The sequence below is a fragment of the Triturus cristatus genome, chromosome 5_1 (genome assembly GCF_964204655.1).
Source record: "Triturus cristatus chromosome 5_1, aTriCri1.1, whole genome shotgun sequence".
Lineage (NCBI taxonomy): Eukaryota > Metazoa > Chordata > Amphibia > Caudata > Salamandridae > Triturus > Triturus cristatus.
The window spans coordinates 279,407,767-279,431,419 of record NC_140587.1 but is presented as its reverse complement, the minus strand read 5'-3'; positions in this window follow the sequence as shown (position 1 = coordinate 279,431,419).

Here is a 23,653-nt window from a genome sequence, read left to right as displayed (position 1 = left end):
GCTTGATAGTTGCTCAAGATCTCAGATGACTCAACCCAGTCCATAATACGATTCAGGATCAGCCTCGAGAAAAGTTTTTGTGCGACATCTATCAAGCTAATAGGCCTATAATTCCCTGGCAACAGTGGGGATCCTTTTTTAAAGATAGGCACAACTTCGGCGCCTAACCAAGTAGGGGGAATAGGCAAGCCGTCCAGGATGGCATTAAACAGTAATGTAAGATATGGTGCCCATACACTAGGTTCGTGTTTATACAAATCACCTGGTACCCCATCCAATCCTGGTGCTTTCCCAGCAGGAAGTTGGGAAATTGCAAGCTGGATTTCAGTTAACGTAAGAATTTGGTGGTCCCAGCTTGGTACTGTGTGTAATGGGCTCACAGGGGCAGACGTCGGGGCCCTATAGAGAGTGCTAAAGTGGATTTCCCAGGCTTCTGGGGCAATGTTATTAATTACAATTGCGGGAGGTTCGGTTGTCCCAGTAGATACAATCAACCAAAATCTCCTCGAATCTCTTGATTTTAGGGCAGAAGTTAAATTCTCCCAGTTTTCAGAAGCCCATTCCAATTTAGCAAAATGTATCAGGGATCTATAAATCTGTCTCTTGTGTTGGATATCAGCCTTAGGGGCTTTGTTCTTTATAGCACCGAGCAGGTCGCTCTTTGCCGATCTGCAGGTCTTATTATACCAGTTAGGCTGGTTGACCGATCCCTTTTTACAAGGAATAATAGGGTTAAATAACCCCGACAGCATAAGAAACAATTCCTGATGTGCAGTTGCCAGTTTCTCGTGATAATTTGGAGGGGAATGCTGCTCTAGGATCACCGCTATATTATTTAGAACCGAGGCGACTGCAGCATAAACTTGGGATATTTCTTTATCATTGCAAACAATTTTGGTCCATTTAATTCTCCGCTTATTATTAGAAAGAATAGCTGAGTCCGATAGCTCCGAATTAGGTGGTGACGCCAAATCTAGAGGGGACAAACCAGATAAGGAGACATCCAATATAAGAGGATTATGGTCGCTCTCCCCCCTTGGGATGACTTGAAAATCAAGGACTCTATTCCAGTCCTTGGCTTGAACAAAAATATAATCAAGCCTGGCCTCTCTACCTGGTTTATTAAATGTGGGCTTAGGAGGGTTATCTAGAATAGTTCGACCATTACAAGCCCTAATAGAGTGGACCATTGTCAAGGAGGTAATCTGGATAGCCAAAGGTGTCCAGGCCCTAGCCATTGGACCAGAAACCTGAGGAATATTCCAGATTTCGTCCTCTTCCAGGTTTATTTGATCCACCAAGCCCTCGAGTGGTTCAAAATGAGAGTTAAAATCACCAGCTATAAGAAGCGTTATGTAGTCGGGTATTCCAGTTAAAACATTCGAAAGGGCCTCAATCACCCAGGATTCCGCACAAAAATTCACGGGTCTGGCGTATACATTAATCACCGCCAGTTTGTTATCTAAGCCCCAATCCAATATTAAACATAGAATATCATCAGACCCAGTTTCAAATTTAGTAACAATACATCCTAGATGAGTGGCGACCCAAGTAGTCAAACCGCCAGAAGGGCGGCCACGTCCGGCCCACACCGCCGGAATTGAATAGGTAGCATAACCCAGTCGATGGTAATCTTGTCTTGCCCAGGTTTCTTGAAAACAACAAATTTGGTGAAGATCTATAAAGGAGCCCCAAATTGGGCAGTCAAGTTTGCTGGGTAGACCGGCTATATTCCAAGAAAGCACTTTATGTTTTGTTGTGCAATTGGAAGGAGCTACAGGAATTTTGCAACCAGGAGACTCACACAAATTCGGAGAAGTAGGAGTGGTAGTGGGAACAGAAGTAAAAACAGGAGAGATGGGATGGCAATTAGAAAGTGGAAGCAATGGAGGCGGTAAAACTGAAGTAGAGCCTTCCTGGGGAAGTCAATCGACATCCTCGAGACAGGCATACCTGTTAAAGGTTGAATAGCCAGCAGACAAAGGCTCATCAAAATAGACGCGCCTAGGCCTGCCTCTGGCCCCATTGCCCCCAACTTTGAGCCAATTATCATCTGTGTCATCCTGGAAAAAAGTGTGGATTGGGGGATAGAAAAAAGACAGGGGCAAAGAATTAATAAGGGAAGTATTATTACCACCAGTCCAATTAAGAATATAGGGAGCTGTTGAGCGGTTGCTGAAATTAACCAAAATACAGTCACCCTTAATGTTCTTTGTAGTGCTACCGAGCCAAGGAACCCTTCTAACCATTAGAACCTGTGACCTTACGTTTGGAGGGAGAGGCCTATGCTTGTTGAGCCAGTTGATGACTTTGTTTTTTAGAGATGCATAGGATTCAGTCGATGAATTGACAAGTTCCGGGACTCCTGTTAGAACAACGACATAAGGTGAGGCTTCTGGTGGGAGATTGATTATATTTCTCCTATTTGTTAGGGCCGTATTTGAATTAGTGTTGGCTCTTGGATCCTTGTTATTTTGGTCCGAATCTACATGTTGTGGGTTGGGTACTGTAACTATGTTCTTAGTTTGGGATTGTGATTGACATTGTGGAGGCACAGAGGATGTATGTTGTAAGGCAGGGAATACCAGCAGAGAAGTAGTTGGAGTAGGTTCTGGTATATTTGACATAGGATCACGGGGTCCAAGTGGAAGGATTTCCTTCCTTTGGAGTAGGTTTGGAGAGCCCATGGGAATAGGAAGGGAAGAAAAATGTGGGTCCGCTTTTCTTGCTTCACATACAGCACACGGTTTGGCTCTGCTCGCTAGTACATTTACCGGGGCTGTAACGACCCTTTCTATTTCCTTAAGCCTAATGTCAATTGCATCAAACCTAACAGTCAATGAAGTAAGGAGACCCTTGATAGCAGTTTTTACAATATCATTATATCGGCAGGGGGCCTCATCGGGTTCTGAGTCACAATCAGAGACATGTAAGGGTGTATTAGACGTCAATACAGTTTGTTCTAATGGTGGTTTGAGAATGCCACTGTTGACTTGGGCAGGCCTAGTACATGTTGGAATAGGTGCTTTAACAGTACTAGTATGGGGTCTATCAAGTCTAGGTTTTTTCCCTCTCTTAATAGCCCCCTCACGTTTCCTTTTTGGAACAGCACCCTCCTCAATATACTGTGCTCGATTTAGCATCTGGTCCGGCAATCGGGAGTGCATAATATGATCCGTACCCTCAGGGATTGGTTGAAGAGTATCTCTACATGAGGGGGAACTAGATCTTAAGTCACATAATACAGATTCAATTGTACGATCAATACTGTCCATCAATGCTGCTTGTGAGTCATCGAGGTTTGTAGGAGAGCCTGCAGATGCAATTAAGCCCAAAGATGACCTACGTGTACTGGCAATTCCGTCAGATAGACGCCTTTCTAGTAAGTTCAGTTCGCCTTGGATTACAGAGTTCGCCCTGATGATAAAATTATCCAGTGTTCCAGATACTATCGGTTGTGCTTTCGTTAGTTTACCTCGTGTATCCATAGTGACTTGCTTCCTTGTGCGGGGCGAAAGAGTAGAAGAAAGGGACAGGGCCCGGTCTGGTCTTGTCCGTGCTTGAACGGGCTTAAACGGGCCCGCCCTTTGCCCGGGCTTCGCCCCGGACTACGCCCCGCAACGCGGTAGTAGGCGCGGGAATTAAATAGGAAGAGGAGGAGCCGGGAAGAGTGCCCAGGTGCGCTCAATCCGGTTGCACAGCAGCGCACCCTGGTCCTCGCAGTCCCAGGAGGAAACGGGCTCCAAGTACAGCACACAAGATATCTCGATTAAAACTCCTCAGTGATAAAAGTTTAAAGAGGGACAGAGTTCTCCTGTGACCACGCCAGCGAGCGGCTCCCACGAAGCGGGGGCCGCGAGGCGTTTTATCGGCGAGAGAGGAGGAGGAGGAGCCGGGAAGAGTGCCCAGGTGCGCTCAATCCGGTTGCACAGCAGCGCACCCTGGTCCTCGCAGTCCCAGCAGGAAACGGGCTCCAAGTACAGCACACAAGATATCTCGATTAAAACTCCTCAGTGATAAAAGTTTAAAAGAGGGACAAAGTTCTCCTGTGACCACGCCAGCGAGCGGCACCCCTTTACCACTTACCATTAACCTATCCTCATTGACAAACATGCTTCCCCCTTTACACTACACAAAAACAAATCCATACCTTATACCTAACCCTAACCCTTTTCTCTAATCCTTACACTAGCCATTACTCTTAACCATTACTATAGCCCTTAAGTACTGTGCGCCCACTGCCCTAATCCTAACCTTACCGAACCCTTAGCCTTAGTTATATCTAAATTTTATTTGAAATATTTTATAACTCATTTTAGTGTTTGCACTGTGTTTACCAGGCATAAGCATATGTTTAATTTCATTACAGCTTTCTTTATCATGGCTTCTTTTAAAGGATTTTTCGTGTTGCAAATCAGAGTTTTTCCATTTTAGGAAGATACATTTTGACTACTTCCCATTCGCACCCTCCAACTCAACCCTTGCTCACCTATCGATGCGCTTGAATTAAATAAAAAATATTAGTACCAACTCAACCGGTAATATACCTACTATAACTACTGTTGTAATAAAACCGAGAATTCAGTATGCAGACCTGCATGTACAGTGCTCTGAAAATATTACTGCGCTAACATTATATGGGCATATCTACAAGGCGGCGATACAAAATTATCGCCGCTTTTGCGGCCGTTTTCGGTCGAAAAGCGGCGATAATTTTATTGCTATATTAGCAAGGTCACGCTATCGCGTGAAACCTTGCCTTAGCGCCTGAATTCCTAACGCCCATCTTTGCATCTCTAATGAGATGCAAAGTGGGCGTTCCTCCCCAGGATAACGGGAGAAATGTCGCTAAGCGACCTTTCTCCTATTATCAAGCCTCACGCAAAGCAGCATAGCGACAAGAAAAGTAGCGATAACCTCTGTTATCGCTACTTTCCTTACGCCTGCTTTGAAACTGACTTAGCCATGATATCCTATGGAAGTTGCATATCATGGCTAAGTATGTGAGGCCCTATCAGCAAGCTATCGCCAAACTTCGTGGGATTATCGCTAGGTTTCCAGCGATAATCTCACGTTTGGCAGTTAGCGCTAGGATTTTTATCGGTTTTGAGATAAGCGTTGCTAATAGCACGCTATCTCACGCTAGCCGGCGATAATTATCCTAGCGCTAAGTGCGCTTAGCGATAATTATCGCCGGTTGTTGCTGATATGCCCCATAGTGAGGGGCAGCAAAAACATTTTGGAATATATGACAGCGAGTGCAGTAAGGAACTAAACAGTAGCACTGTCCAACTGTGAATGTCAGGGGCTTGGAAGTGAAATTATTTGCTTAGGAGAGGGGTGAAAATGGGTTATAAAGATGCAATGGACATAGTAGATCACTGGCTCAATTGCATGTCCATGATCAATGGCAGCCTCTCACCTTGGCAGTAAATGACAAACTCCTGTTGGAGGGCAGATCCAATTGGAGTTGTATATTTCTGTTGGACTGCAGAGGAATTGGCCAAATGTAGCCATATGAATGCGGGGATTAAGTGGAGAGAATCGATGTGAGGTGCCCTGTAGGATAGCAGGAGCATGAGCTCAGCATAGACCGAGGAGAAGTGGTGTGGTGCCAATGCTTAAATGTGATACTTTTCCCTCGAGTCTAAGTTGTGCTGAGATGACATTTCAGTAGATGGGACCGTAGAAATGTAGAGACCAGTGGTTGGATGATCTGTTTCTCTGTAGGCAGAGAGCAAATACACTCTAGTCGGTTGAACTCAGATTCTTAGCTGGATGGCGTGACAGGTAAGCTTTAGGTAGGTAAGACCAGAGCTGTCAAGAAGCCCCGTTTTGACAATACGGTATCTTTAATTGAGCTCTCTTTATTATTTGAAGCCATTATAGAGCCTTCAAGTCGTAATGAGGATGTAGCACTTGAGGGTGAATGTGTGCCTGGTGGCATGAGTTTGGATCTTTGGACCAATTTAGCTGTCTAGGTCAGATGACAATAAAACATACAAGTGGGAGATTAATATTGTAAGTACTCTGTCAATATTGAGATGAAGTTGCAGTAGAACAAGGATTCCTGACATTTGGCATAGATGATAAAAACACTTTAGTTAGTTGTGTTTATGTGTGGAGCCAAGTGTCAAAATGAGTGCACAAGTTGCATATGTAAAGTACTACTATCTTGTGGGCGGGAGTCTAACCATTGGCTCAGGTCACTGGGAAGAGGTCATGGGTCTACTGGTCCAAAGAGTAGGATCTCACATTTCTCCTCGTCCAGGCATGGCCAATTCCTATACAGCATCGTCAACTTATCGAATGAACATCTTGGAAGTATTTTGCACTCCAGGTCGCTCAATTTGAGAAGAGTCTGTGCATTCTTAGCATACACGTGACTGTCTATGTGGCAAAGATGTTAGCAAGGGATTTATTTATTTATAAAATGTTATGTAGCATGAACATGACCCTTGCGGGTATCAGAACGCTCTACAATAATACAGGCAACATGTGTAAAAATAACACTATCCTCAGGAAGGGCTACGGTATGGGAGAATACCCCAGTGAGAAAACAACAGGATCCAGGCAGACAACAACCAGCAGAACAGCATGAGAACATAGTCTATGAGAAATAAGTATGCATGCAGGCTTCGGGATAAATCATGACCTGGAAAATAGTCCATGCATTCTATGGCATAAATTTGTTCGTCAATATTCTTCTAACTTCTTTCTTGATTGAAGCAGTTAAGTAATTAATTCTGGTTTCAGGGGGAAGGGCATTCTGAGAATGCTCGGTTATAATTTTTCTTTTTATAAATTTTGGTGGTTTCAGCAGAAAAGAGCTGGGGCCTCTAAATACTCTGCTGCCACCAAACAGCTCTAGTTTTTGTGCGAAGTATCTTGGAGTTTTGAAATAGAGGGCTTTATGGGTCATGCATGCAATTTCCAAATGAATCCTTGTCTCATATAGAAGCCTGTTAAGATTTCAGATCAGGAGTGATGTGATTGTTTCTTTTTGAACCTGTGATGAGCCTAGCCGCAGAGTTAAGAGAGGCCCCTAGTGGCTCTGGGTAGGCAGCATAGGGTAGCACTCCCATAGTCCATAGTCCAACTTGGGAATCACTAGACCTTGAACAGCAGACTTGAGGTCATCCGGGGGAAGGAAGGGTTTAATTTTTCTTAAGATGCTCATGTGGAAGTTCACTTCTTTGGTGGCAGCGATGATGTGCTCCTGCATGTTCAGTTTCTTGTCCAGCGTTATTCCTAGAGATCTCGTTGTAATATGAGGTATGCAATTCAGCGTTGTTAGTTGTTTCATCCATTCTGCAATGTCACATGAGTGTTTGTGTGGGGCAATTAAGAGGAATTCTATTTTGAGAGCATTTAATTTGAGGTGGTTACCAGTCAGCCAGTTTTATGTTCTTTGTAGGGTTGAGTTTAGAGACCTAACATCTTCGGGAGAAGAGAGTTTTAAGTACAGTTGTGTATCATCTGCATACATGAATTCAACAATTCAGTTAGGGTTCTATGAATAAGTTAACAAGTGTAGGGTAAGAGCAAAGATCCCTGAGGGACCCCTAATGTGACCTGTGTGGGGTTTGATAGGGACATATTGACCTTGATTCTTTGCGTTATGTTCTGGAGAAAGGAGGTAAACCAGTTAAGAACAGTCCCAAGTATTCCCATCCTAAATTCAAGTAGTTCTAGGAGGATTTCATGTTTGACAATATAAAGGTTGACGAGAGGTCAAGAAGGATAAGAAGACAGGATTAATTCTGGTCCAACATTTTTAGTGCATCATTAACAACGTTTGTGAGCACCAATTCAGTGCTGTGTCCATGGAAAATCTTTATGGAAATTGATCTAAAAGTCTGAATTGGTCAATGAGGTTACACAGTTGAACATGAACACATTTCTCAAGGAGCTTTTCTTGGGTGGAAGCTGCTTAGGTCTGAGAAGTCAACCATTGTGTTTTTTTTAAATGGGGATAACCTGCCGCACTTTAAGGCACTCAGGTATCGATCCTTGAAGTAACGAGGCAATACTATTTTATTTCAGAGAGGGAGTAAGGACATTTTGATCTCCCTAAAGATGTTCATTGGTAGAGGGTCGTTGAAGTGGTTTGTGAGTTTTAGTGTTGTAAGGATTTTGAGGATGGCACTTTCATCAAACGTTTTGAATATGCTCCAAATAGCACTGTTTTCGAAGGTGAGAACTGGGATACCTGGTGTTACACCAATCAAGGGTGTGGGGGTGCCACCATGATGTGTGAGAGGATGGTGTTCTGAAGCTGACCGCAGATCGTTTTTGATCTTTCTTGTCTTTTCCATAAAGAAGGAGGCAAAATCCTTGCAATTTGGTTGTGCTTGGAACCTGAGGGGGGAGAGTTGGGTTGCTTATTGGATTGTAACTTGACCAGTTAGAACATATTTTTTGGATGATTTCTAGCTTTGTCTAATTGGCTTTCTAAGAAGTTCTCTTTGGGGCTTCTAATTTGTTTGTTGTAGAAGCTCCTCAGGGATTTCAGGAGTTTAAAGCTTTGAAGGGATGGTGAGGGACACCATGGTTGTTCAGCTAGTCTAACCATGTGCCATTCTGTGTTAAGGCTACTATTGAACCAAGGTTTGGAGTCATTGGTAGGTATTCTTTTTAGACGCAGGGGAGCTATTGAGTCTAAAATGTTCAACATGGCGTTAATGTAATGGTTTGTGAGGTCATGGACATCTGTTATATCCAAGGGGGTGTCAGGATGCTGTTGCTGAGGGACGTCAAATCATGCCAGTTGATGCTCTGCATGCTCCTTTTCCATTGTTTGGGTTTCTTCTGTTGACCCTTTCTTGCCTTCACTGATTCTGTAATGATCAGTCTTGCCACAAGGGATGATAGATTCCAGTTGGATGTTGTTATTCTTGGCAATGATAAGGTCCCGTGTTGCACCCAAGTTATGTGTAGGACTGTCACAGAATTGGTTCAGGTTGAGGTCAAAAAGGAAGGTTTTCAGGCTGTTGACTGCGTGATCATTAGGGTCATTCCAGTGGAGGTTGAAATCTCCAAGGAAGATGTGAGTGCCTTGTTGTCCTGTGCTGGTTGAGATGGTTTCCATCATTTGTTCTATAAAAGTGATATTGTCACTTGGTGGGTGATAGATCATGTGCGGTTTCCACACTGGACTGTTGTTGCCCAAAATGTCAATGCATAGGTATTCGCATGAGGGTATGTCAATTTTGTGTGATTGTTTCACTGTGATATTGCTTCTGTGTATGTAGGCAATTCCTTGCCAGGTCTGCTTGGTCTATCTAGTCTAATGATGTTGGGCCCGATTCACAGAACTAACTTAAGACAAAATCCTAAACTTACTACTTTTGGTATTCACAGAAGGCATTTAGTAGTAGTAAAGTTAGGATTTTGTCTTAAGTCTGTCTTATGTCTGTCTTAAGTCTGTCCTAAGTTTGTCTTAAGTTTGTCTTAAGTCCATCTTAAGTCTGTCCTAAGTCTGTCCTAAGTCTGTCCTAAGTTTGTCTTACGTTTGTCTTAAGACTGTCTTAAGTCTGTCTTAAGTAGGTCAAGGGAATGCGAGGATGCATCATTTGGCCATGTATCAGTCAGGATTAGAATGTCTAGCTCAGGAGTCTCCGACCTTTCCACTGTTAAGAGTTACTCATGTTCAATGAACATCATATCGAGCTACTAATAGCATTAGTGCCATAGACATAAGAAACGATTATATGAGTACCTACCCTGTGCAAGATTACCAGCTCTGATCACCTCAGTGCTGGATTAGCAGCAGTAATGTAAAAAATGCTTTTAAAATGTTGAATGCCTCTACAAGAGTAATACATAACGTCCACATCTGTAGTGCCCCTGGCACCAAGGTAATATTATTAGTCATAACTCTCCCAATCTGGCGTAATTTAACATTCAAATATCAGTTTTAACCCCTTCCATGCTCATGACGGAACGATTCCGTCATGAGCATCGGCTGAGCTGTGCTCATGACGGAACCGTTCCGTCATGGCCCCGCCCGCGCTCGAACCCTTCAGCACCGCGGGGGAATCCGCGCAGCGCTGAAGGGGTTAAATACAGTATGGAAATTTGGGATTTTTAAAAAACACACATTTTCATCTTGAACACTCACTTTTCAATGTTGGTATACATATATTAGTTCAGCCAAGCAAAAGCTTCTCGATTAGTAGGCTGGGCTGCACAAAGGAGAGCTACTCACTTGTAGCTGAGAGCTACCAGTAGCTCACTTGCTATTTGTTGGAGATGCCTGGTCTAGCTCATGTGTATGGATGAGGTCTGTGATGTCCTCCGCATGTTTCACTGCTGATCTGCAATTGAGTAGTATTCATTTCAGTTGTGGTTTGATGTCAGCAAAGGATGGCTGCCAGATGGGCACTTATTTAAGGTTTGATTTGTTTATGGCTCTTGGATTGTGTCTAGTATCGCTGTGTGGGTTTCTAGGGACTGTTTGGATTTGGGGCCCTAGCCTCTTTTTGCGGAGTAGGTAGAATTGTATGAGAGGAGGAGGGAGTGAATGTCTCTATCGGGAAGGGGATCATTCAATCTGAGGGGCCAGGAACAGGCGTTGGGGTAGAATATTGTTTGCCATTTCAGGTGGGGGAGTGCCAAGACAGTTGAGATCCTATTGACTGAGGGGTGTGATTTAGGTCTAGTGTGGTAATTAATATCTAGGGATGTGAAACATATGTTGAAGAGGGCTGGCTCGGGTCCTACATTTGGAGGGCTTAATTTAACATGCTGGACGTTGATTGATGAGGAATAACATGAATCATGTCACCCATTCCTACAACACCTACCTCTGTTAAATTGCGTTCCAGCAACACTTGGTGGTCTTTAGTGGGAAATACTGCACAGATTTTCAGCATGAACCAGGTGCCAGCTTGACTTGTGCATTTAGGGGTTCATGCAGATGTTTGAAACATTGTGCCCGACCTGCCTCATAGATAAATGCTACAGTGTGTATTCTGTCGGCTAAATCAATTGCTTAGTAACAACCACAATAGGTCAACAATAATCACACACTTGTTGTGAAAGTAAGGGCATAAGACAAAGTACAAGGCAATTGCTTAGTTTCAATTGCAGTAAGTCAACAACAATCACGTACTACTAAGCAATTGATTTACCCAACAGAACACACTGAAGCATTTATCTATGATACCCAAGTTCTGAGGAACACAGGGTTGCCCCATTATAGTTAATCGTCCTGCCTCATAGGCAGAACCTCAGCTGAAGTTCACTATGTCATAAGTCTTCTTGTGTCAGAAGAGTTGAATTGTTATCACTACTTCTCTGTGGTGAAAATGGACAAAGTTGTTTAATCAAAATATTGCAAGGATTTCAGCTCTGGTAGTTCTGTGGTTCGTTGTGCTGCTTAGTTCCCTGAACAGTTTCTTTATGCAGTGTTTGCTTGAATGTATCGTCACAAAATCTTTCCTAAGTGGCTAAGTAGATTTGAACTCCATAGCCCTTTTATGGAACCTGGCCATGTTCCTTCACCACTTCTAAAGTATAAGTCTTTGTTCAAGCAGAAGGATGCAACATGCTGTTGTGTGTACAACATATTTCAAATAGAGCAGCAACAAGACTTTCTGGCATGTAACAAAAGTAGGAGTGGGTGTAATTTGCTGTTGTGTAATTACCGGAAAGTACAGCAAAATAACGCAAGAGTGCGTGGAATTATGTGAGGAGCGTAACCCATCATATAGCACTATTTTCTTAATGTAAAATGCACCATTATGTCCAAAATAAACCAGAGGATGCATTTTATGCCAAGACACTATCACTAAATGCAACAGAACAGGAACAACAGCAGCCATCAGCTGCTTCCGCTCTGTTGCTGTACTCTTGGGTATTCCTTTTTTGCCCTACCTTACTTAAAATTATGAGAACGGGCGCAATTGTGTAATTTTCAGTAATTTTGCATCACAAGAGTAACGCAAAATTACCAAAATTACTATGATTACTCGGGCATAATTAAAACTTTGAGCAAGTTTAAGTATAAGCCAAACAGATATTATGAGTGCTTTACGTAACAGAGGCCTAATTCTAACATGTCATCTGTCATTGTTCTAGCACGCATTGATACTTTTTCCTACTTTTGCTGCTTTCTAAAATCCGATGTGAGACCTTCCTAAATTGCAGTGTCCTGGCTTTCCTGATAATGATGCTTGGTATCAACATAAATGTTATGGAAGATGTGATGCTGACATAGGTATGTTAAAACATGAATAAGCATGGCTCATACGCATCAGCACCGTAGAACCTGTTGCTGCTATCGTGCAAGAATATGCAGACAACTGGATATTGACCAAAATATAAAGAAAACTTTTTGCGTATAAGTATATCTGTTAGAGCGTTTCCATGCAGCCTTTTTAAGACGATAAAACGGCACAATGATGCGTGTTGCAGAGATCTGTGCGTAACTCCATTTCTCATCATTCTGATTTTGTTAATATGAGTAGGAACTGGTAAGACTCATGTCAAATGTAGGGAGACATGTGAGGCAGGTTGCAATTGAGCATGTAGGTGCAGATTCACAAAGACATTTGAACAGGTAAAAACATGTATGCATCGTAGATTTCCCCTTACAGTTTGCTTATATTATCATTGAGGAGATTTTTTTCAGGAAGTGAAAGACCAATAAAAAACTTGAAAATATTTTCCCAGGAGTAGATCACTGTTTTCGTTCCACCTCTAGTGAAAAGGGATCGTATCTACACATTCCCACTGTGGAAACAAACATAATACTTTTATAAGAAGAAGCAACTCAAAGCGCGTTTCCAGGATGGAAATGACAGTGCAAAATGTTTGTGAACACCCCAACATTAACAATGTTCGTGTTCCAAGCATTTTACTCCCCTGGTGTCAGGATCTCAAACAAGTCTCAATGATTGGATGTGATAATATCATTTTACAAAACATCTTTTACAAAAATTACATACCAAAACATCTTTTACAATCAGTTTGGTTTCCTCTAATATCTTAGAACAAATTAACCCTTACATTGTATTGCACAAAAACGAAAAATAGATTAAAAGCTTGTATTTGTAAATTGGCAACACATTAAAAAAAAATAACATTTATAAAGATTCTACCGCTAGTGCGCAACCAAGATGGCCGCGTAGGTGCGAGGCTCCCGAGGACCTCCGTGACCTCCTACATAAATCCTGAAAATATCCTGTCCTAGATGAGGGGACTGTGTCGGTGAGCCCGAGCTGAGGTGTCACCCGTTTTCCGCTTCCAAATTGGACCTCGGACACCGGCGGGAGCACCGATTGAGGTTTGCGGCCTTCTCCACGCCGGCCCCCCGGATTGGAGTTACGGGGCGATCCGGAGACAAAGTGATCAACAGCGGCGGGCAGGGCTGGGCGACTCGCGTACCCCGCACTTTCACTTTCGCTTTTGCACCCTCCTTGCTGTATAGGCGAGGTTGGGTTGCGGGGCGGTGTGCGGTGGTGTGGCCTCGTTGGGTTGCCCTGCTGGCCCACCGGCTGTGATCCGTCCTGCGGACTTGTGATTGCCCCCCCCCGGAGCCCGTGAACTGGTTTATCGGCCTTTTCCGAGGTGATTGGCACGATTTGGGGACTGAAACCATGTCCACAAAGCAAGATGGCGACCGGGCAAAGGTGAAATCGACCCGCCGTGGCGCAGCCCATCAGTCCAACAGCATGGACCGTTACACCCTCCAGAAGGGATCTCCCGAGGTGCCGCGTAGGTCCCCTGAGGACCCGACTGATGCTCCTGCGCTGCCCGCGGATCTGACCCTGCGAGATGTCATGGGCGCTATCGCCGAGATGAAGGCCTCGGTGGACCAGCGCTTTGACACACTGGCGCAAAAGATCGACTCGGTCCACGTGGATGTTGGCCTGGTGAGGGCTGATTTATCCAAGACCAATGACCGGGTCGATTCCTTGGCCCACACCACCTCGGGCCTTACAGCGGACGTGGCGGCCCTCCAAAAGGAAGTGCGCCGGCTTGGCCAGGCGAGCGCCCTGATGGATCGTCGACTGGAGGATTCCGAGGGTCGGGCCCGGAGGAACAATGTCCGCATTGTCGGGGTGCCGGAGGGACGTGAGGAGGCGGCGGCGGACCTGTTTGTGGAGGACCTGATTCTCACCCATCTCCAGCCCCGGGGGCTGAGTAAATTCTTTGCGGTGGAACGTGCCCACAGGGTTCCCGGAGGAAGACCTAAGGCCGGAGCCCCTCCGAGGCCTCTCATTGCCCGGATTTTCAACTTTCGGGACAGAGACGCTATCCTTCAGACTTCTAGGCAACAAGGACCGGTCAGACTTGATAATATGGACGTAAACTTCTATCCTGATTTCACCCCAGCGGTCCAGAAGCAGAGACTGAGCTTTCTCGGAGTCAAACGTCGTCTACGGGACTTGAACCTCAAGTATGCGATGCTTTTTCCAGCTAAGTTGCGGGTGGAGGTGGATGGCCGCACGCACTTTTTTGATCGTCCCGAGGTGGCCGGGGACTGGTTGGACTCCTTGCCCGGGGATCGGGGCCGGGGGGGTGGGGGGGGCGCGGTTGGAGGGGAGGGCTCGCCGGATCAGGACTGAGGGATTAATAGTAGGCCTCGCTCTGGACAACATTGTCGTCATTTTTGACTGTTCGTTAAGTCTCCCTCCTGTGGAGGTGGTCCGGGGTCTCTTGGGGGCTCTCCCTCCTCCTCTGGGGGACTAGTTAGTTTAATCATTCATGGGGCGACAGGCACACTGCACTTTGGGGGGGCTGTTTGGGCTCATGCAGGGGTGCAGGGAGGGGGGAGTTCTGTTGGGATGGGTGGGTTGGGGTGGGGTGTTGTTCGTTTTTACCGCAAGGCAAACCCTTTATTGTATTGGTGTTTTCAAGGTGCTCTCCGGGGGACGAATGATGGCTTCTGTATGTGATGGGGGGTAGGGACCTGACTTTATTGTCCTGGAACGTTAACGGACTGGGGGATAGGATTAAGCGAGGTGTGGTCCTGCAGTACTTGAAACGACTTTCGCCAGATGTGGTCTTTCTGCAGGAGACACACCTTATTGGTAATTCCTTTTGTGCTATGAATCGACGTGGCTATCGCTTGGTGGCCCACTCGGGCTTCACGTCGGGCTCACGGGGGGTGGGCATCATGGTGAAGAACTCGCTCCCGTTGGAAATAGACGAGGTGCGCCATGATGAGAGGGGACGCTACACTGTCTTAGTGGGGAGAATGGAGGGTAAAGTAGTTGTCTTTGTATCAGTGTATGTCCCACCGGGGTTACAGTCTACGACTTTTGCAGACTTAGGGCGCCTCCTCCTTGACCTTCCGGGGGGGCTTCTGGTGGTTGGGGGGGACTTTAATGCGGTGGTTTCTGGGACCGTGGACCGTCACCCCCCTAGGGACCTCCCCCGGGCGCAGGCGTGGCTGTCCGGCTTCTTAGATACACTGGGATTGGTGGACTGCTGGCGCTTAAAACATCCCACGCAGCTGCAGTACACTTTCCGCTCGGGTGCCCATGGTAGCCTCTCACGGCTTGATTATGTCCTTGTCCCCGCGGCCTATGTTGGGAGGGTAGGAGAGGTGCGCCATTTGGCGCGGGGTATTTCAGATCACTCCCCGCTCCTGTTGCACGTTGATGTCTTCCCGAGGGGGGAGGGCAGGGTAGCTCCGATCAATGCCTGGTATCTGCGCGACCCCACTATTCGCGCTGATTTGATTAAATCCTTGCAGCGGTATTTCGATGAGAATGTGGGGTCCGTCCCTTCGGCTATCTCCCTGTGGGAAGCTTTCAAAACAGTTCTTAGAGGGGAGGCCCTCTCCTTTATTTCCCATGCCCGGAGGCGCGAGCAGGAGGAGGTGACCCGGGTGGAGGCCGAAATCGCTGAATTGGAGGGTGATCTAGAGGGTGGGGTGACGGATGCTGCACTACATGTCCTACAGCTTAAGCAGGCGGCCTATAGGGCCCTCGTCACGGAGGCGGCCAGGGGCCTCTATAGAGAGCAACAGGGGCGACTGTATGATGTGGGTGATAAGGCTGGTAAACTGCTTGCATGGTTGGATAAAAAGGAGAGAGCGAGTTGTGTGGTCCCGCTGATTGAGAGGATGGATGGTGTGCGTGTCACCGAGCCAGAAGACATTGTCTCTTGTTTCGCGGATTATTTCCGCGAGGTGTATTACCCTGTGTCTCCCTGCTCGGAGGAGGATTCTCATGCCCTGCTTAGGGATATCGCGCTGCCTTCCCTTTCGGTGGAGGACAGGGTGTCGTTAGATGCCGCTCCTACCTCCGACGAAATTGCCCTCGCCATACGCTCGGTCGCATCCGGCAAGGCCATGGGCCCGAACGGCATCCCTATCGAGTTGTATAAGCTGCGACCGGATGTACTGGCACCCCACCTCCGTGCGATGTTCCTGGCAGCCCACTCGCTGGGCTCCCTCCCGCCGGACCAACGTCTGGCTACAATCGTGGTGATCCACAAGGAAGGGAGACCTCGAGACCGGGTTACATCCTACCGGCCTATCTCGCTCTTGAATGCGGAGCCCAAAATCCTCGCCAAGGTGCTAGCCAACCGGCTGGTCGGCGTGGTGGGCGATTTGGTCCACCAAGACCAGTCCGGCTTTATTCCCCATCGCAACACGGCCCTTAATCTGCGGCGCTTGCACGGGGTGCTCGCGCGTGTCCCGTTTGTGCGGGAGCCGGCCATATTGGCGTCCTTAGACGCCACCATGGCGTTTGACACGCTCGAGTGGCCATACATCTGGGCTATGCTGGCGAAGTTTGGATTTGGCCCGGGGTTCATCAGCTGGGTCAAATTGTTGTATTCGGGCCCATTGGCGCAGGTGGTGGTGAATGGAAGAGTATCGGTCCCATTCGAGCTGGGACGGGGCACGCTATATTACAAAAAACAGTGGTCCTGGACCTATATTTTGAATGAATTAATCAAATTACTTTGTATTTTATGATTCAGTTAACCATAATATTAATTGAATTAATACAGCAAAAAAGAAGAAGAACGACCTGGAAAAGAATTCATCATATGTTTATTCAAAGATGTATTGGAAAAAAGCCATACATGTTATATTAATCAAATGAATTAATCAAAAGGAGGTTGCACCAGAAGAAAATGTGCAGTGAAAAGGAGAGGGTGCTCAAGTGTAAAGAAATCAGAGAAAAGAATACTTCAACATATTATCTGGAATTTAATATGTCAGGGCAAGGAAGCGCGGTTACAAGTCACCGTCTTAGCTGGTCTGTCCCAATGTCATTCATATAATCTTTGACTTTTGTTCAATCACAGAAATCAATTCTGATGCAGCACATGGAAGAGGGTATTTCGGGTACAGACTAAATACAAAAGGGGCGTCGACGTTTCGATCCGACTTGCGACCATAAGGGAAATTAAACAGCCTCGGTCTTGCGGATCTTCATCAGGACTTGGCCTGGGCAACCTAAAAGGCAATTGGCGCCGATTAGTAGGTCGTTGCATAAAAAGGAGGTTAAAATCAATAAAAGGTTTACAGGGGCTCACCTATCAATTATAGGCGATTGGCGAATTCATGGTTCATACTTGGGGTCCAATAGAATGAATATAGTCAACCTTAAAAGACAAATGTAATCAATGTAGGATCAGTTAAATTAATAACCTTCTAACTACTACATCGGGGTACAGAGAATTTATTACCTTGACAGTGAATGTCCAAAAGTAAACCACCAGAGGCTTCAGGGGACGATTACAGCCAACTGTGTAAACAAAGAGGGAGCTGGGTTGTAGCCTCTGTACATGTTGGATGGTACGATTTAATTACGTTACTCAGTGGGATTACAGTAATATCCATGGAAGCGCACTACCACAGTGACCCAATTTATATAATAGCAAAGAGTCTAAAGCTAAAAGGCTTCTATTAAAAAGACCGTATAACTCATAGCGCTCGACATTGGTTGAAAACAGCGCTCAGAGGGTGCCTGAATGTCAATTAGAGCCGGTGTACTACGTCCCACAACAGGGGAAGTGTATCGGATACATGTACGACAAGACGCCTGACTGTTTGAGCTAAGCGCATTAATTAGGTCTTGCGTGTCACGGCCACGTCTATAATAGACCCTCGCGATGATCCCAGAGCTTGTGAGGGGGGGGGGGGGGTTCTTTGAATAACTTACTGTTCCAATGTAAAGTTAAGCGGTCAACTGGGGTTCCGTTGATTATTTGGTATAAGCGCGCCTCGTCAGTACGCGGTCCTCACTGTGGAGTCAGGCACGAATGAAGCGGGAGGTGGACGATGTGCACGTTAGTTATAACGTTACCGGCAGCGTCAGGCAGTACGTGACCGGTATGGGAGTAGGAAGGGAGGAAAGACTCCCGAAATGATAGCGAGTGACACAGCAAAAAACAAGATATATACAATTACATACAAACTTAATAGCAGTGTTATAATAGCACAAACCATGTTATAATTATGAGAGACATGAGCAAAGAATATTAGGTAGACCTCACGATGAAAGTGATATGGCAAACCCACAGTATTGCAAATACATGAGGGCCATAAGGATGGAATATTTTAAAACAGACAATAATTCAATTAATGGTAGACACCAGAGCCCTGATGTCTAAACCGGTCAGATGTAGTGCAAAGGGATACAATTAAATTAGTAATTCGGGAGTATTGAGACCTGTCTACTGATCTCTTCAAATTCGTTAAGGCCTCGGGTTACTGTATTAAGAGAGTGTATCCATTTACACTCGCGTTTGTTGAGTGTTATACTGAAGTCTCCCCCTCTGGGGTTGGGGCTAACCTTTTCTATGACCCACCATTGAAGACTGTTGGCCGCATGGTCGAATAGTGTAAAATGCTCCACTAGGGGGGCACCCTGTACTTTACAGCGAATACGGCTACAGTGTTGTAGTATACGGCACTTGACTTTCTGTATGGTTTGCCCAACATAGATGAACCCGCAAGGGCATTGGATAGCATAAATCACCCCGCTCGTATTACAATTACTGTGTTCCTTTAAGCTGTACGTGCACCCATTGTATGTAAAATCAGTTATTTCGTTGGACATAGAGCAGGCCTTACAAGTACCACACTTATGATGACCATTAATGGGTGGGAGACCCCATAGAGTTGTCTGTGCATCGATCCTGGGAGTGTCTAACATGGATTTAACCACATTGTCCCTAATATTTTTGGCTTTTTTGAAAGCATGTAGGGGGAGTGGTATATTTTTTAACTCGTCGGAAACCAGATGCCAATGTTTGTTGATTACCTTCTTAATGGCGTTACTCTTTGTATTAAAGGTAGTGACACAAACCAGGCGTTCGTCGTTATTCTCCATTCTGACCTTTGGGCTCAGCAGAAGGTCCCTAGGGTTATGCCATGCCCGTTTGCGTGCCTTTTTGAGTAATCTGACGGGGTAACCTCGTTCACTTAGTCTAGCAAGGAGACCCGCCGACTCCTCAAAGAAGTCCTCTTTTTTAGAGCAGTTTCTCCTAAGTCTAAGGAACTGGCCAAAAGGCAGATTGTCTCGCAAATTACGTGGGTGGTGACTTGTGTATCTCAACAGAGTGTTTCGTTCACTGGTTTTCCTATATAAACTAGTGTACAGTTTGTCTGATTGAGCATTTATGGTAATGTCCAAGAAATGGATAGTCACCCTGCTGAAGTCAAGGGTAAACTGAATGTCTGGGGAGCAGGTGTTAAGCCAATGATGAAAAGCAATCAGTTGTGCCTCTTCCCCTTTCCAAAACATAAGGACGTCGTCTATATAACGACGCCACAACGTGATGCAATCTCTGTGTGGGTTGTATTCATTAAGAACATAGCATCGTTCATATTCATGCATGTATATGATTGCTAGATTCGGGGCGAAGCTAGCGCCCATAGCCACGCCTTTTGTTTGCAGGTAGTAGTCCCCCTGGAATGTAAAAAAGTTACGTGTCATGGCAATTCTGAGAAGCTCAATAATGAATTCAGTAGGAACCCTGTGTGGTGTGGTACGGTTGTTCAGTACTGACTCAATACATGTAAGGGCGGTGTCCTGTGGGATATTCGTGTACAATGATGTTATATCCATTGTAACCAAGATGTTAGTCGTGGGGTCATGATGACGCCCATCAACTAGCTGAATTGTTTGCATCGTGTCTCTTAAATATGTGGATGTGTTTTCAGCGATGGGTTTTAGGAACACGTCAACATATTTGCAAAGGGGCTCCAGGATGGAGCCACAACCAGAAATTATCGGTCTGCCAGGTGGACACTCCATCCGCTTATGTATTTTAGGTAGAGTGTAGATGGTTGGTGTGCGGGGGTGTTTATTATTTAGGTAATCATACTCAGGTTTTTTGAGAATACCTAGCTCCAAGGCCTCTTGTGTGGTACGTCTGATTATGTTAGTGATTTCTAGGGTGGGGTCCCTTCTAAGTTTTTTATAGTTTCCTACCACAGACAATTGTGCGAGAATCTCTTTCTTGTAATCCTCCACATTTTGCACCACAATTGCACCCCCCTTGTCAGCTGGTTTTATGACTATTTTGGTGTTTGTTTTAAGGGAATCCAAACCTTCCCGTTCCGATTTGCTGATGTTGTACTTGACATATTGTCGGTTCGACAATATTTTGTCCACATCCCTCAATACCACCTGTTCAAAAGCTATAAGTTTGTGAGATAGTAGATGAGTCGGGGGGTTGAATTTTGAAGGAGGTCTTAATCCACTGCCAGAGAAAATCGGGTTAAATGGGATTTTTTGAAAATAGTGCTTCAATCTAATCTTCCTAAAGAATTGATGAAGTTCTACTTTAAGATTAAAGTCATTAGGTAGGTTGGTTGGCACAAAAGAGAGACCTTTTTGCAGAACTATTTGTTCATTAGGTTTTAATGCATAGGAGGAGAGGTTAACTACAGGGTTAACTGGTTCATAAGTTACCATCTGTAGTGCTGACGGCGTGTCTGTATCTCTCCGTGGTTTTCCTGTTGGAACTGTACCTGTTTGTTTTGTCTCCCTCTGCCTCTGTTCCACCCTTGGTTCCTGTTTCCCCTGGATCTGCCCCAGGGGCGTGCATGGCCTCGCTGTCCCCACCATTGGTCCTCTGCTAAAAAAGGGGTCGTAGGGGCCTGCTGCTCAGTGTATGCGTGGCCTGAAGTGGATGTGGATGTACTGGGGCCTGGCCTTTCAATGTCGCTATCCGAACCACTTCCTAGTGACGATCCAGAGAAGGTGGTGTACCTCCTATAGCCGCCTCTCCCTCTACTCGAGAAGGTACCCTGATGTTCCCTCGTGTAGTAACCTTCCTGTAGGTATGGATACGTGTTTTTCTTTTCATAGAATTTGATGTCTCGGGCTACCTTATCCAATTTGGTGGCCTGGGTGTAGATGTCAAAGTCACGTATTGTTTTCTCTAACCTCTCTAGAGCCTCTTTAGCATTAACAAGGGCTCTGTCTTCTGTGATCTCCTTTTTGAGGTCAAAGATCTCTTTAGTCAGACGTTCCACTTCCTCAACAGCTGTTTCAATCCCCAACACCATCCAATGTCTAGAACAATTGTTGGACACAAAACTAAAATTCTCTTTAAATTTGGGGTTGTCTAGGAAAATTGCTGGCTCGTTCCTAATTTGTAAACCCACTGGTATCACATTAGTTTGCAAGTATTTGGTCAAAGTATGTCCATGAAGTCTAGTTCTAATAAGTTTCTTCTCGAGTCTCTCTAACTTCGATATCTTTTCATTAAGTGTCAGATCTATGCTCGGGGTTGCTCCACCCAGGAAAGTGCCACCTCCCTGTGCCTGTAGGAGCTTTTCAATGTAATCCTCACTATAGGATAAAGTTTCTTTGTCAGACATAATACATTCAATCGAAAACAACAATAAATTCTTTCAAAATCACAAAGCAATAAATCTTTCAATGAAAAACACAATCAAATAATAAACAAATTAAACATTTATCAAGCAAAAAACCCTCGCAGGACTTGCCTGCACAAAGGTGATCATTACAAAAGACGGGGTAACCCAATCTGGTCAAGGGCCTGGGTAATGTATATTACAAAAAACAGTGGTCCTGGACCTATATTTTGAATGAATTAATCAAATTACTTTGTATTTTATGATTCAGTTAACCATAATATTAATTGAATTAATACAGCAAAAAAGAAGAAGAACGACCTGGAAAAGAATTCATCATATGTTTATTCAATGATGTATTGGAAAAAAGCCATACATGTTATATTAATCAAATGAATTAATCAAAAGGAGGTTGCACCAGAAGAAAATGTGCAGTGAAAAGGAGAGGGTGCTCAAGTGTAAAGAAATCAGAGAAAAGAATACTTCAACATATTATCTGGAATTTAATATGTCAGGGCAAGGAAGCGCGGTTACAAGTCACCGTCTTAGCTGGTCTGTCCCAATGTCATTCATATAATCTTTGACTTTTGTTCAATCACAGAAATCAATTCTGATGCAGCACATGGAAGAGGGTATTTCGGGTACAGACTAAATACAAAAGGGGCGTCGACGTTTCGATCCGACATGCGACCATAAGGGAAATTAAACAGCCTCGGTCTTGCGGATCTTCATCAGGACTTGGCCTGGGCAACCTAAAAGGCAATTGGCGCCGATTAGTAGGTCGTTGCATAAAAAGGAGGTTAAAATCAATAAAAGGTTTACAGGGGCTCACCTATCAATTATAGGCGATTGCCGAATTCATGGTTCATACTTGGGGTCCAATAGAATGAATATAGTCAACCTTAAAAGACAAATGTAATCAATGTAGGATCAGTTAAATTAATAACCTTCTAACTACTACATCGGGGTACAGAGAATTTATTACCTTGACAGTGAATGTCCAAAAGTAAACCACCAGAGGCTTCAGGGGACGATTACAGCCAACTGTGTAAACAAAGAGGGAGCTGGGTTGTAGCCTCTGTACATGTTGGATGGTACGATTTAATTACGTTACTCAGTGGGATTACAGTAATATCCATGGAAGCGCACTACCACAGTGACCCAATTTATATAATAGCAAAGAGTCTAAAGCTAAAAGGCTTCTATTAAAAAGACCGTATAACTCATAGCGCTCGACATTGGTTGAAAACAGCGCTCAGAGGGTGCCTGAATGTCAATTAGAGCCGGTGTACTACGTCCCACAACAGGGGAAGTGTATCGGATACATGTACGACAAGACGCCTGACTGTTTGAGCTAAGCGCATTAATTAGGTCTTGCGTGTCACGGCCACGTCTATAATAGACCCTCGCGATGATCCCAGAGCTTGTGAGGGGGGGGGGGGGGGGTTCTTTGAATAACTTACTGTTCCAATGTAAAGTTAAGCGGTCAACTGGGGTTCCGTTGATTATTTGGTATAAGCGCGCCTCGTCAGTACGCGGTCCTCACTGTGGAGTCAGGCACGAATGAAGCGGGAGGTGGACGATGTGCACGTTAGTTATAACGTTACCGGCAGCGTCAGGCAGTACGTGACCGGTATGGGAGTAGGAAGGGAGGAAAGACTCCCGAAATGATAGCGAGTGACACAGCAAAAAACAAGATATATACAATTACATACAAACTTAATAGCAGTGTTATAATAGCACAAACCATGTTATAATTATGAGAGACATGAGCAAAGAATATTAGGTAGACCTCACGATGAAAGTGATATGGCAAACCCACAGTATTGCAAATACATGAGGGCCATA